Raw genomic sequence first — 15,324 nt, forward strand, 5'->3', positions numbered from 1 at the left:
TCATTTCAATTACCCAGCAGGCATTCGCTCGGCAAGCTTCTTTCAGAGTCAGAATATAAATAAGTCGTGTGTGTGTGCAAGCCCTTACAAATGAGAAGGAGGAGATGGGAGAATAAAACTTTATGATTACCCCTCTGCCAGGTTTTTGGGTTTTTTTTTTCACCAAAGCAGGAAGCAGCAGACCCACTCCAGAGCCTCCTGGTGGTGAAATCTGAGGCCTCGTGGGAGCCAGGACCCATTAAGCATTTGTTGTGCCGAGTGACAAGGCTGGAAGCAGCATGGGAGCGGATGATGAATAGATGCCCCGGCATCGCAGCAACCTCAATGAGCCTCCCGCGGCCCGAAGTTGATTCTCCATATCATAATGGAATCAGACACTTGCCAAGAAATCGACAGGAGGGAGAAAGAGTTTATAAAACACGCGCACGCTACTCGTCCTGTGGCTGCTGTTCTGAAAGAAAGACGGGAGACCAAACGTGGTGAAGAATTCGGTGACACCGACATGCTGTGACACATGGTGAGATGGGCTAGGTCTTCGTTTCAGGCTCCACTGAGAATCAAAGAAGCCGAGAAACGGTGCACGTAGAGGATCTCTGAATAACTACATCAGAAATACGGTACTTGATGAGACGTCTTCTCAGTTCAAATCCCTACAGTCATTGTCCTGAATGGTGCTCCAGACCAAAACCAAGTATTTCTGGGCAAGTGTCTTTACCTACCTACGTAGAGGAATAAAAACTATGTATCAAGAATGCATTTGTAGCAGGCACAAACTGTTTTATAAACCGGATTCCATTTGACCCTACCTTCAAGGTGGGCCTAACTCGACCCTTAGCACACATGGAGAGACAGCCTGAAACAGAAGGGTTCAGTGACTTGCCTGAGGCAGCCCATGCATCGTAATTTTTGATGCATTGCAAAGTTAATTGCTGTCATCTGTACACTTCTCCTGAAGAACTCAGCATACATATCATTAGCTAGAGCTATTTCTTTATATGTTTTTACTTTTGAGATAAAATTTACACACAGTGAAATGCCCAGATCTGAAGTGCACACTCACTGTGTCTTGACAAATTTGTACACTGTTTAACCAAACCTCCATCACTATATGGAGTGATTACATCCTTATAGTGGTATTACCTCCCCCCCAGAAAGTTCCCTTCTGTCTCAATAAATTTCCACTCCCAACTCCTGGAGGCGAAGGAGATGCGATAATGTGCAGATGATGGATAGTATCAGATCCACTGGTCTCAGCAGATACTCCATCATCGGGAAGCATCTGAACTCGAGAGAGCAGGAGGCTGGCTCATCAGAGGTTCACGGAAGCTACCTGGTGAGGAGTAGCCTCCCGCAGCGCAGCTGTCTGTCTGCCAGGATTTGGTAGGTGCGCCAGGCTGCTGGCAGACGTGTGGCACTGTGTCCACAAGTGCCAGAACACACTGGCACACCCAGAGCTGTGAGCACACGAGCGAGAGTCGTCGGCGCCATCTTGGCGCTGGCGGTCACACCTGAGCGCAACAAGAGTCGTCGGCGCCATCTTGGCGCTGGCGGTCACACCTGAGCGCAACAAGTAACTCCTTGGTACTTCATAACAGCCCAGAAGTACCAGGGAGTTAACGTCAAGAAGTCAGCTTGGACCCACGGGGCACACGAGCCAGTGAAACAGTGCTTCCCGTTTGTCCTTCCGGGCAGACAGTCCTGAGACGCATTTCATAAGGCTCCTGAGAAGGTCCTGGTCAAACCAGACACCAGTCACCACCAGCACTGGTAAAACTGATGATGCGTCCTGAACTGGTTTTCCCTCCTCTCCTGTTCTCCACATCCCTCACTCTTGCCCACTGGGATTACTTCCCAAATAAGATTACTTCCCAAATAAGCTTGGGAAGATTACTTCTCAAGCCTCTGTCTCTGGCTCTGGTGTGAGTGCGTGTGTGTGTGTTGTGTTGAGTGGGGAGCAGAACGAAGACTAAGACAACTCTGTAGTATTTGTTGTTGCCTGTTTATTTATTAAGGTATAATTTTATACACTAAAACCCACAGCTCTTAAGTGCCCAGTTTGGTGAGTTTTGACAAATACATATACATCCATGTAACTGACACCCCCTCAATCACTGTAGTCTTGTCTGCACCTGAAAAAATCCCCTTGTACTCTTTTTCAGCCCAGCCCCAGCCCCAGCCCCCAGAAGCAACCACTATTCACATATCTATTGCTGTAGATTCGTCTTGCCTGTTTTGAACTTTATACAGGTAGACTAAATGGGCCATATAGTCATTGTGATGGTGGATGGAAAAGAGTACAAAATTCTTTGTCGCTCTCTGACAAGAGGTCGGGTCTATTCCCCTTTCTCTTGAATCTGGCTGACCCCGTGACTTGTACTGACGACAGAATGCTGCAGAAGTGCTGTGACCCCACAGCTGTGATTTACGGAGTGTGCAGCCCCGGCGTTCTCAAGCCTGGACGCCTGCTCTGGGAGGTGGTGCTGGCAGAAGTGCTGGCAGCAGCTGGAGAAGGGCCATGAAAGTCTGAAGCAGCGTGTAGGTGTCCAGTAGGGCATCAAGACACGGGAGATGCAGCTAACATGGTACTTAAAGGGCGCCCAAAATCTCTGAAAATAAGAAAGGTGGAAAATATGAGTCAAGCAGGCAATTCAAGGAGCCAGGAAAAAAAGACAGCAGAGTAAAGCTTAAGAAAGTGAGATAAAAGAAATAACAAAGGCAAATGCAAAAACTCATGAAATAGAAAACAGAGAGCATCAATAAAACAAGTTTTTTCTTTGAAAAACTTATGAAAAACTTTAACCAAGAAAAAAGGTAAAAAACCATATCAAGAATGGAAAAGGGGATCTAACTCCATGTGGGAGACATTTAAAAATTATTTATAACTACTATGGGGACTTCCCTGGTGGCCCAGAGGTTACAACTCCACTCTTTCAATGTAGGGAGCGCGGGTTCAAGCCCTGGTTGGGGAACAAGGACCCCACATTGCTGCAGGTTGTGGCCAAAAGTGGTAAAGAATCTGCTTGCTGATGCAGGAGACGCAGGTTCAATTCCTGGGTTGGGAAGATTCCCTGGAGAAGGAGATGGCAACCCACTCCAGTATTCTTGCCTAGGAAATCCCATGGACAGAGGAGCCTTGCGGACTACAGACCATGGGGTTGCAAAAGAGCTGAACGCGACTTGGTGACTAAACAACACCTATAAGCAGCTTCCTGTGACTACATCTGAGCCTCGCTGGGGAGATGGGGAGGTGCAGCCGGCACCAGGCGGTAGACACAGCAGGAGGCCCGGAGAGGCCAAGGGGGCAGGAAGGCGCACCCCACTCCCCCCGAGAGGGGCTGAATTATAATTTTCAAAAGTTGAACACAGCACTTTCACACATAAAATGGACACATGTAAGTCACTGTTTCCAGCTCATTAATTAATGAGGGAGCTGATAAGATGTTAAGACCAGCTGAAAGGAAAATCTGAAAATCAGCCATGTAGACGGGCAATCTGGAACGCTAGACCGAACTTGCTAACAGATGCAGAACTGGTCGATGGGGCAATAAAAGGTAATGTTTGAGGTCGTCTTTTCCAGATGACAGAAGCCAATCCTATCTGTGTGGGACGAGATCCATTTGCATCGTTGTGGACAGGAACTGTTTCCATTTTCTACAGCCCAATTTCTCCCCGATCTGAGCTGTAGAACAGCCTCTTCAAAAGAAAGACAAAGGTCTGGGCAACCCCTGGGGATGGGCCACACCTGGCCCGCCCAGTGTCTCCTGGCCCATTTGCAAGTCCGACAGTTTCTCTAGACAGAAGATTATCTTGGTCTTTTTACACCTGCAGGACAGAGAGCGCCTGGATCCAGGATGTTAGAATGACCCATGCAATGCTGAAAGATCCGGATCCCAGGCCACACCCTGGACCCTTCAAAATCTGTCTCTCTTGTCAGCGGTGCCTGGTGGCAGAATATTTATTTATTGTTTACTTATTTGACTGCACCAGGTCTTGGTTGAAGCATGCAGAATCTAATTCCTTGACCAGGGGTAGAAACCAGGGCCCCGGCTTTGGGAGCATGGAGTCTTAACCACTGGACCACCAGGGAACTCCAGAGAAGTCTCTTTTTTAATATTTTATTTGTTTACATCGGGCCCCTTGTGTGGCACATGGGAATCTTAGTTCCCTGGCCAGGGATCAAACCTGGGTCCCCTCCCCTGGAGTCTTAACCACTGGACCACCAGGGATGTCTGCATCGGGATGTTTAAAGTGCCAGGTGATTCGGAAGTGCAACCAAAGTTGAGAAGCACCGCTCAGAGGACATCCAAGCAGGAGCTACAGGCTAGCAGCCCACCCTCCCCTCCCACCCCCTCCTCACCCCCTCCCAGCCTCATCCTCTGCCCTAGCCTGCCCATCCCTCCTCTCCTCTCCCTGGGCCTGACATCCCTGTGCATCGGGAGCCAGTCACCCCTACCGCCACGCAGACGGGGCCGAGGACATCTCCCCTTCCAAAGGCCCCTCCCCCAGAGGTTAGTCCCAGGAGACGGCCTCTTGAAAGTGTTTTGCTCCTGGACACAGAAGCAACCACAGCTTGAGAGCAGCAAATGAGAAGAAATCTATCATCCTCAGGAAATGGGTTCCGGCCGCCCTGCAGAGTCACAGCAGTCAGAGGGGCCCTTCAAGTGCCCGGCGAAATGAATAGGTTTAATAGTGATGCACCAGCTGTCCCCAGGACACTTGTAAGCACTAGGTGGGCGGGCTTTGGGGGTGCCCCTACCTCTCTGGTAAGATCGGGCACTTGGGGGCCTTGGTCCCCAGTGGCTCCTTTCACAAAAAGCAGGATGGAGCTGATCTCCTTTCAGACTCCAGATATGTTTTCAGCCAGGCTCACGTCCCATCCTGGGAGCAACCTGGAGGGGCTGACTGGGAGGGCAGGGCTGGCCTTGACTGGAACTGGCCTGCCTTTCTGGCAGCCAGAACCCTGAGCAAGCTGACCAGACAGAGGATGGAAGACGGAAGCAATGGCTGGTTGGGAGTCCTGCCCCTGGAATGACCCTGAAGACATCCCAGATCCTGCAGACCGTGATGGCAATCAGGCAGTTGAGGACACCCACTAGCATTTGTCCAGTGATCTCAGGCAAAAGAGCAGCATAGTAATACCTAGGCCCTGAGGTGGCGCTGAAGATCAGATGACCCCAAAGACAGGAAAGCCAGCCTCCACAGTGTGAGCTCCCTCCCTCCCTCCCTGGACACCTGAGAATCAGGGCAAAGGCTTGACTCGCCTGCAGGTCTCAGATGTGCCCCTTCCATGGTGGCAGCCACACGTGACCACTGGGACTCAGAGTGGGGCTGGGGCAAACCCAGACGAGCCACCAGTGTAAAATACACACTGGGTTCTGAAGATCCAGTTTTTTAAAAAAGTAAAATGTCTCACTAGTAATTTTTGTCCGACTGCACATTGAAACCATCTGTGGCGCGTGCGTGTGCGTGCGTGCTAAGTAGCTTAAGTTGTGTCCAACTCTTTGCAACCCCATGGACAAAGGAGACACCAGATTCCTCTGTCCACAGCATTCTCCAGGCAAGGATACTGGAGTGGGTGCCATGCCCTCCTCCAGGGGATCTTTTTGACACAGGGGTTGAACCCAAGTCTCTTATGTCTCCTGTATTGGCAGGCGGGTTCTTTACCACTAGTGCCAACTGGGAAGCCCATTGTTGGCATACCGAGTTAAATAAATTATTACGAGTAATTTCACGTTTCACTTTTTCAACATGGCTATCATCAATCTAAAATTTTTTGTGTGGCTTGCTGCCGGGAGCCAGCGAGAGACACTCCACTCGTGACAAAGGTCATGAGGAAGGAGGCTCGGCATATGCAAAGGCGGGATCGAGCCTCAGGAGTCCCCCCGGATATTCTCGAGCATCTATCCCCAAAAAACCAGAGTCTGCCTACTTTATTGCTTTGTGCTCTCACCTCTGACTTTACTGGGGGCTGTCCCCTACCACCATCTCGCTCTGTCAAAGAGCTAACTTACAGCTCCAATTAATAAAGTTCCTGGGCAATTAGGAGTGTTTAAATCCAAACCCCTCAGATAGCTCTCTAACTCGCCTGACAAGTTTACCCAGACTCCTACAGCTATGCATACGATTGTTTAGTCTCCCAGCCTCGAGAGGCACGGGAAGCTTAAGATATTCAAATAGCTTAGAACCTCTCAGAGAGTTAGAAACTGTCAGAATAAACTAGTAAAAGATTTCACTGATGAGCCAATGCTTGCTGCCAAGTTTTCACATCCCCTTAATTGTATCCTTGAATATGTATTAATTAATAGTTGGTATGTAGAAAAAATAAGTAGTGGCCTTGGTGTTAGTAACTTTAGAACCTTAAGGTAATAAATTCTTTCCTTTGTTGTAAACCCATTACACATTCGCTCTATAGGAATGCAATTTTATCTTCGGAAGATGGCGCCAAACCTTAAAATAATTACTCTTAGAGAAAATAAGTCTTACGGTTGATAAGTCTTTGTCAAGAGCCATAAAATGTTAATAGGCCTTCTGGCCAGAAGATTATGTAAATCACCTAAACCATTTGTATACGATAAATTTGCAGGAAAGAAACCCTGGTTTTTGATAAGGATCAAAAACTGCTGACTTTGCATCCCCTATTATCCTCTATGTGTAACTTAGGGTATAAAAGCCCCTGTTGAAAATAAAGCTACAGGTCTTGCTCACCAACGCTTGGTCTCCCCATGTCATTCTTCCCTTTAAATTCCAGCTGAGTCTCCATCTGGAGCGCGGATATCCTCTGCGACCATTTATTTGCCTGGGCTTCTAAGACCCACTCGAGAAGGTGTCTAAGGTGGGGCACCTTCTGCTATTCGAGAGGGCGCCTGCGGCCTCTGTGGTCAGAGCTAACCTGGTATCACGGGTTATATTGATTTTCCGCGTAAACCAAGCTACTCAGCCTCTTTTCTCCACTGAATTTTCCTACTGAGCTATCCTCATTCTATTACTCTTTATATCTCTAATTAACATTTGAATAGGTCGCCTAAGCCGTCTCCCCTTCGAATACCCTGGATCAGCCGGGGCTGGACCCCGGCAGCTTGCGTTACCTCCAATACTGTCAGGAGTCCTCAGGGCCACCACGGGACTCTGTTCTGGCCCCAGCTCCTCGGTGTGCCAGCTGCCATGGCCGCAGAGCCCCAGGCTGACTCCTTGAAGCCCACACTACACAGTGGACCACAAGGCGCGGCAAACTCTAACTCAACACACCTGGGCGCCTCTGCCCCACCTCGCCCCCCACCATCCCCGAGGCCCCCTTCTCTGCACGTGTGAGCAATTCCTCAGGAACTACAGGCCACACTCTGCCCCATCTTTGCTTGAGGAGACTTTGTGAATGGCTCTGGGGACTGAAAGGTCTGTTTTCCAAGAGGTTTCCACTCCTGAGGACTCAAACTTCCTGGCCCTTGCTCTGTACAACCTGTTACGCTGGTGGTACCTTCCCAGTCCCACGCCCACTTCCTCTCACAGGGCTGTGCAGAGGCTTTTGCCTTGGTTAGGGTTGTCAGATAAAATACAGAATACCTGATGAGATCTGAATTCCAAACCAACAACAGAATTTTTTAGTCAGTATATCCCATGCAATATTTAGGCTATACTATTAAAAATTTTTTTTGTTTATCTGAAATTCAAACTTAACTTGGGCAGCCTGTTTTGATTTGCTAAACTCGGCAGCCCTGCTTGGACTACGTCTCTGGAGTGGGGTTTGGGTGTGTGGTGCTAAGAGCGTCCACTCTGGGTTCAGGGTCTACCTCTGCCAGTTCTGTATCCCTAACCTCAAGGCCTCAGTTCTTTCATCTGCACGATGGAGATGACAATCAGGGTCCCTGCTTCACATGACTGTTGTGGGGTGAGATGAGAGCAGCCACAAGAAACCTGGCCTGTCCGAAGTACTCCCCTGCTGTGAGGCAGAGGGGACACGGCAGCAGCCCAAGGTACAGTCGTCAAAGCCAGGGCAGGATGCTCTCCTCCCCGCAAAGGAGGTGTTCTGGGGGTGTCAGGTACAAAGGGCACACTGCCCATGATGCTGCAGCATTCAAAATCTGGGACCCCTGGGACCCCAAGGGGAAAGGTCCTGCTGGGTGGGTTTGGAAGGCAGCCTCTGTCTGCTGAACCCTGGGACTGCTGGAGCCCCCTGACCTGAGTGAGGACAGACAGGGCCACTCAGAGAGGTGACAGGGCTTCGCCAGGTTCTCCTGGGCCTCTCTGAACCACTACACTGGAAGAGATGAGTGGAAATCACCCAGCTAAGCATCAGGCAGCCCGCCAAACACTCCTGGGCTTGTCTCCTCCTCTGGATCGTGACTTCTGCAAGCCATGTGGGGACAGAGGTGGTGACACAGGGGGTAAGCCTGACAAGGCCGGTGCAGCAGGCTCTGGAGGGCCTTGACTGCCAAGTTAACTCTATAGAACTCACGTGACAACGTGTGTATCACGAGCGTTTGCCTGAGCCTGGAGTCAGGTGCACAGCCACTGACGGCAAGCCCCAGATTATAGCGTGGCCTGGCCTGGGGACCTTTCTATACCGCAAAAAAACTTATGACAACAGAAAGATGGCCTGACAGTCTGATGATGGCACTACCACCATCACAGCTCAAAACACAGGCCGACTTTCCTTCTCCACATCAACAGAAGGAGAAATAGTCGAAGACACTGGGACTCGGGAGAATCTCTGCTGGGAAGTATGGCCCCACCCCGTGCCAGCAGAGTCCCCAACCTCTGTTAACACAAAGCCCCCAGGTCCTGCGTGTGTGCTGGGGATGGGGGCTCCTCGCCCACTGAGAAGCCTGGGTGAGAGTCGGGTGCTCAGGGACTAAGTCACAGGTCTAGGGCACTAGCAGCCGGGAGGGTGTGTGACCTTGAGCCACTCTTCGGTCAGAAACTGAGCTGCTCACTGTGCCCCCTGGAGGCCAAGGGCACACACTCAGCAGGTGGTCACCGAGCGCAGAAGCTATCAGACAAACTCAGAAAACGCTAAAACACAACGACTATATTTCAGGCACAGAGAACCAGGCAGAAACAAACTCAGCCGGTGTTCACTCGGCAAGCACACACCTCCTCCAGTGAACTCACCTGCAAAGAGAGTACAGTGCATCAGTTCTTCGTTCAACTTCAGCAAGTCTGAATATTCAGAGAATGTAAAACTGTCTTATACGATAAAATACCCTTCAAAACCTAAAATATACCTTCCACCCAGAACACCATGTGGCTGGTGCCCACCCTGCAGCGACCCAGCGGCCCCCCTCCTTCCAAGCCTACAGGCTCCAACCCAGTGACTTCCTAACAACAACCCCCACCACCACTCCGAGCACACCGGGGCATCCACCCACCACCACGTGGGGCCCTCAGAAACTTGCCCACACCAGGCACAGTAAACTGCCCTCTGACAACCCCCATAACTCAAGACCAGCCTGCCTATCCCTCCATTCTCCTCCCGTTCTCTCTCACTGGGTAGTCCCCCAGTTTGGCCCCAACTCTTCAGCTCCCCAATCCTCTCACTTTCATGCTTCCTGCCTTCTGTCACGTTTCATCAGCTGGAAACGGCCTTCACTTCCTCACAGGGTTACATCCTGCCGGGTCCCACTGGAAACTCGCCTTGCTGGGGTCCGGCACTTCCTGCTGTCTACCTCTCTGCACCCCAAACCCCAGAAGGGCAGGGACCACGCTTTTCTTGACGTTCCCTCCGAAGCAGAGACATAACACTCTGACTGCTGTAGGTACTTCAACGTGATGAAGGATTGCTTCTCCATCAGTGTGCTGACAAAAAGAAGGGCAAAGACAAGAGGAGGAGGAATGATGCTTCACGGAGTAGGGTGAACCACACCAAGGAAATAAAAATGAACCAGTTCCACTAGTAGTTACTGTGTGAGATCCCTAGCAAAGGCCAACAGGAGGATTCTCTCCAAGTGGAACTCGTCTCGGCCTCTGCCCAGGAAGTGAAAGGGCTCAGGTGTCACGATTCCAGTAAGGGTGGCACTGCCCTTCCAGTAACTTCTAGACCTGCACTGTTCCACGCAGCAGCTGCTAGGCACACGTAGCCATTTACATTTAAATTAACATTTCAGGGACTTCCCTGGTGGTCCAGTGGTTAAGAATCCACCTGCCAGTCCAGGGGACACAGGCTCGATCCTTGGTCCAGGAAGAGTCCCACATGCCACAGACCAACTAAGCCCATGCGCCACAACAAAGACCCCGTGAAGCCAAAAAAATAAATAAATAAAACAAAATTGCACTCCAGGATTGTGGCCACCCTACTGAACAGCACAGATATAGACCATTTCCAGCATCACAGAGATGCTTGACTGCTGCTCTGTACACAGGGCTCTTTTGAAATAACAGTTTTTAGCACATCATCTTGTTTAAAACCCACACTGACCTCCTATAATCCTCAGGACAAAGCTCCGAATCCTCAAATGAGCTGCAGGCCCTGCGTGGCCTGTCCCTCCCCCACCTTTTCAGCTTTTCACGCCATTTTCCACTTCATGTTCTGGGCTACAGTGGGCTTTGTTCAGTTCCTCCACTAGCCAATACTAGCTAGGCCACTGGACCTCTGCACACGCTGCCCCCTGGCCTTCCCAGCAAACTCCTACACATCCTTCCGAGCCCACTCAGGGTCTCATCCTCAGGAAAACCTTCCAGTCTCCATCAGGTTCTTTGAGACACGCATTCTTGTAAGCCTGTGCTTTCCTTCAGAGCATTAATATCAGCTTGAATTATACTCTCGTTAGGGTTATTTCCCCAACTAGGCTGTAGTTCCCTGAGAACAAGGTATCATAAAGTATTGAATAAAACAAATATACATGAACACTGTTTATAGGTATTTTCCTTTCAATGAACGTTCTGTTTGCAGTATCATACATGATCATCAAATTGCTGCTAGAATGTTCACACCTGTTACTGCAAAGTCAAAACCCAGGAAAACAGTTCTCCTAGGAATTTACTTTAGGTCAGGGTCGGGCTGCCTGGTACAAGGTTGCACCCACAACTGGGCAGGTTCAACAACACAGGAGCCTCTCCCCAGACCACTGGCTTCAGGAGCCTGCGTCTCCACCCTTGACTTACCTGGATCCCCCAAACTGACGTCACTCAGAATATGCTCTAGGCTCGCCGCAGAGGAGTAGCAAAGATGGCGATGCCTTCATCCAACCGCCGGGGGCCAGAGAGCTTTCATCTTCTCATAAAACCCTGGGGAAAGAGACCCACGTGCTCTAGGAGAATAAACCCCACGCCCAAGGTCAGGGACGGCGGCCGGAATAAGTTTCATGGATGTTTACACACACCCTAAACCTCACGCTGCCCTTCCAGCCCGGGATCCAATACCTTTCTAAGGGGTGCAGGGCCTCCTACTGTAGCCCTTCACCCCGTTCCTGGTGCCTGAGTTTGGCCTCTTCCGCCCAACACCCAATTTCTATGCTGGGAATGATTCCTGAAGTCCGGTTGCCGGAAGCTTCGTCAGCGCCCCAGGGCGGGAACTGGCGCCGCGGATCAGCGTCATTCTGCGGGTTTGGGGTTCGGCCAGCGGGTGGGAGCGAGCGAGCACAGCCCCTCTGACACCACATAACACGTGGCGGCCCTGCCTTCCCAATCTAGAGTCAAAAGCAGGTCTGAACACGCACTTCCGGCCGTAAGCGACGGCTTACCACAGAGATGGCAGCTAGAAGATCGCCTTAGCTCTGAAACTGGGTCCTCCATGGCCACCTTAAAGGGGCCGCAGCCGTGAGATGCTGGAGAGGAGCGCCGTAGCTTGGAGGGGAGGGCCTTTAGAGCAAGTGAAGCAGGAGGCCAGCTAGATTTCCGGAATGGAGGCGCATCCCGAGGCAGGGGATAGATAGAATGATCACTCCTGTTTTCCAGGTGAAAAGAGTCATGCTGTAGAGAAGTTTGGCCAGCCAGGAAGCCATTGGCCCTCTCTGTGCCCACAACTGGGCAGGTTCAACAAACAGGAGCCTCTTCCCAGACCATCGGCCTCAGGACACTGCGTCACCCCACTAAACCTACCTGGAACCCCCCAAACCGACGTCACTCTGAATATGCTGTAACCAGCAATCTTGGAATCTGCCTTTAGGCTGGGCGGGCCCTCTGGTTAGCCACAGGCCCCCTCCACTCCCTACTGCTTTACACGATTGTTCACATTTATACCACCTGCGGTCCCAGGAGGGTGCTTGAATTTGTGACTTGGGGGTCTCCAGGCTAAAACCCCCAACTTATTGGCATTCAAATCCTTCAGAATCTAGCCTTGTTTGCCACCACTCTCTCCCTTCCTCAATTACAGGGAACTTCTCACCATGCCCCCTCAACTCCCAGCTCCGCCAGCCTCATCATTCTGCAAGTCTTGAAGGACAGGGTTTGTTTTGAAGGACAGTGCGTGCTGCCCACTCCAGGTGCTGAGCGACGTGGGAGGAGGTGAGGCAAGCAGTCAGACAGACTCTGTTTTGCTACTTACAGTATAGTTTAACTCATGGGCCTCTATTTCTCTGTATGTGACATAAAAAGGCTGCAGCAGGTCCCAGCCTTCATTTATCAGTAAATCTTTGTTTTTAGATGCAATATTTTTCAGAAATCCAGTAGTTAATACAGATAAACTTTTTATTTATTTTTTTTCTTTTTTTGAATCCACCACGGGTGTACATGTGTTCCCCATCCTTTAAAAAGATAAACTTTTTAAAACCCAACAACAAAGAGACCAAAAAAAAAAAAAACCAAACCCACCAACCATTTAAAAATGGACAAATAATTCAAACTTATCTCCAAAGAAGACATCCAAATGGCTGATGGTCACATGAAAAGGTGGTCAACGTTGGGACTTGCCTGGTGGTCCAGTGGTTGGGAATCCGCCGGCCAATGCCGGGGACATGGATTCAACCCCTGGTCCAGGAAGATCCCATGTGCCTCAGAGCAGCTAAGCCCATGTGCCACAACTACTGAGCCCGCGCTCTAGAGCCCTCATGCCGCAACTAAGGGAGCCCCGGCGCTCAGGGGCCTGTGCTCCACAAGAGAAGCCGCCCCAGTGAGAAGCCCGTGCACTGCAAGGAAGAGTAGCCCCTGCTTGCTGCAACTAGAGAAAGCCGTGTGACACAACAAAGATCCAGCCCAGCCAAAAATAAGTAAATAGATAATTAAAAAAAAAAGATGGTCAGCATCTTTAGTCATCAGGGGAATACACATCAAAACCACAATGAGACGCCATTCATATCTAGAAGCAAAAAATCTGAAAATGAGAACTGATGGGGAACAACACGAGAGAGCCCAGAGGGAGGGAGAAGCCAGATGACAATCAGGAGCTCAGTGTTGCTCTTTCCCTGATGGCTTTCCTAGTGGGGGCGCCTGGTAATTTTCCTGGAGAAATGCCTGGGATGGGAGGGAGTGTGCCTAGAATAGCAGGAATGCCTGGGCTCAGTGGAATTTTTAGTGATCCAGAGATTTTCTTGCAGCCATGCAGGATCCAGAAGTTACTGTGACCTTCCGGGATATGGCCCAGAACCCAGAAAAGATGTCAAAATATCAGAGCAACCCAAAGGTTATGAATCTCATCGGTAAATTGTCAGCCAAATTTGGAGGTCAAGCATAAAGCCCTTCTTTTAATTTTATCTTTTGGGGCCTTTTTGTTTGTTTGTTTTCTCTAGGCATCATACCCTTCTGACAAATAAAGCCCCTGCTGAAGGAAAAGCAACTTAGATCACCTAATGGATGTCACAATAATATGAACCAGCATATCTCTGACCGTCTTATGAAGAAAGCTGGGGTACTTTGAAGATAATTCCTACTCCTCTGCCCCAAATGCAACTGAAACATTCTTACAGTGGTTTGCCATTAGGGTGTTCATCAGATAAGTTTTCCTACTAGAAATTAAAAACTTTAAACAATTTTTAAAACTTAAGCATATCTAAAACAAAATTTTTAAAGAATAAATAATAAAAAAGAATATGAATGTGTGGAAAAAAGAAACTAGATAAAGTAGGAGATGCTCTGGGGGAACTGAGACAGCCCTGTGAGGCCTTGAGCTGGCCTGGTTCCAGAGGTTTCCTATAAGTTCTGTGGACAGCAGGTACCTCAGATGGTGTAGAATCTGCCTGCAAGGCAGGAGACCCAGGTTCAATCCCTGGGTCAGGAAGATCCCTGGAGAAGGGAATGGCTACCCACTCCAGTATTCTTGCCTGGAGAATCGCATGGACAGAGGAGCCTGGCGGGCTACAGCCCATGGGGTCATAAAGAGTTGGACAGGACTGAGCAACTAACACGTTTACAGCCCAGAAAGCAGAGGGTGCCACCACGGGACACCCCCAGGACTCTTCCAGCTCTCAGGTCCTGGATCCATAGAGTCACACACACGTCCTGGCCTTGGGGGAAGTTATGGTTTAGGGGAAAGGTTTGCATGAAGCCTGCAGTGCGAGAAACGCTACAGGGGAATAGAGTTCCCGGGAGCGACTAGTGACACGTAAGTGTCCAGATCATTCTGCGTTATTCCCAGGGAGACAGGACAGAGGGTCCTCCAGTGGAACAGTCTCTACAACACTGGACATTAAACGAACACGTCTTTGTGTCCTGTCCTATTTCCATCTGCTGAAATGCTACCTGGATGTGGGTTCTTTTTTTAATACATAACTTTTTGTTTACTTATATTTATTCTTTACTGGGTCTTTGTTGCTGCGCAGGCTTTTCTCTAGTTGTGGCGAGTGGGGGCTACTCTTCGTTACAGCGCAAGGGCTTCTCCCTGGTGGCTTCTCTTGTTGCAGAGCACGGGCTCTAGGCACGTGGGCTTCGGTAGCTGCGGTGCTTGGGCTCAGTAATTGCGATTCCAAGGCTCCAGAGCACAGGCCCAATAGTTGTGGTGCGTGGGCTTAGTTGATCCACCGCATGTGGGCTCTTCCCAGACCAGACGCGGAACCTATGTTTCCTGTATTGGCAGGTGGATTTTTTACAGGGAAGCCCCTGGATGTGGGTTCTTAACACTGAAACTTCAGCTTTTGTCTGTGACTGCACCTCTAGAGAACAGTCTCAGTTTTTTCTTTTCCTTTTTAACCATGTCGTGTGGCTTGCAGGATCTTAGTTCCCTGACCAGGGATCGCATCTGGATCCTGGCAGTGAGAGTGAGACAGGAGATAGGCCCCAGGGTGAACAGCTGGAATTCATTTCCTGTGGACAGAAGCTCCATGACAGCAGGAGCGAGAGAGCAGGCTGGGCCCTGCCCCAGATAAGAGATAAAAGACCACACATTCCTCATTCTTGAAGTCAAGCAGACCTTCCTGACTACACATGCGCAGAAAAGCTCCTTGGAGGTCAAAAAGGGAGAAG

The 15,324-nt window shown here is 50.0% G+C and overlaps 2 long non-coding RNA genes and 1 other non-coding gene across 9 annotated transcripts; 1 reads left to right on the top strand and 2 right to left on the bottom strand.

The window, feature by feature from the left end:
- Positions 1–1,980: 1,980 nt before the first annotated feature.
- On the bottom strand, positions 1,981–11,675 carry LOC147351143 (uncharacterized). Of its 7 annotated transcripts, none has more exons than XR_015147230.1 (5): positions 11,353–11,675; positions 11,095–11,217; positions 9,628–9,789; positions 9,106–9,153; positions 1,981–2,606 (listed from the first exon to the last, which is right to left on the bottom strand). It is a non-coding gene; the product is annotated as an uncharacterized LOC147351143 (long non-coding RNA). The 7 variants fall into 7 exon arrangements; XR_015147227.1 differs by having other exon boundaries at positions 9,532–9,789; XR_015147231.1 differs by lacking the exon at positions 9,106–9,153.
- On the bottom strand, positions 10,871–11,058 carry LOC147351144 (small Cajal body-specific RNA 16). Its single transcript, XR_015148495.1, has one exon.
- On the top strand, positions 11,656–13,954 carry LOC147351145 (uncharacterized). The gene is made up of 3 exons (XR_015147233.1): positions 11,656–12,435; positions 13,464–13,549; positions 13,656–13,954. It is a non-coding gene; the product is annotated as an uncharacterized LOC147351145 (long non-coding RNA).
- Positions 13,955–15,324: the final 1,370 nt, after the last annotated feature.

Source organism: Bos grunniens, chromosome 19, assembly GCF_055505025.1.
Source record: "Bos grunniens cultivar Pamir isolate PY7600 chromosome 19, Bosgru_T2T1.0, whole genome shotgun sequence".
Taxonomy (NCBI): domain Eukaryota; kingdom Metazoa; phylum Chordata; class Mammalia; order Artiodactyla; family Bovidae; genus Bos; species Bos grunniens.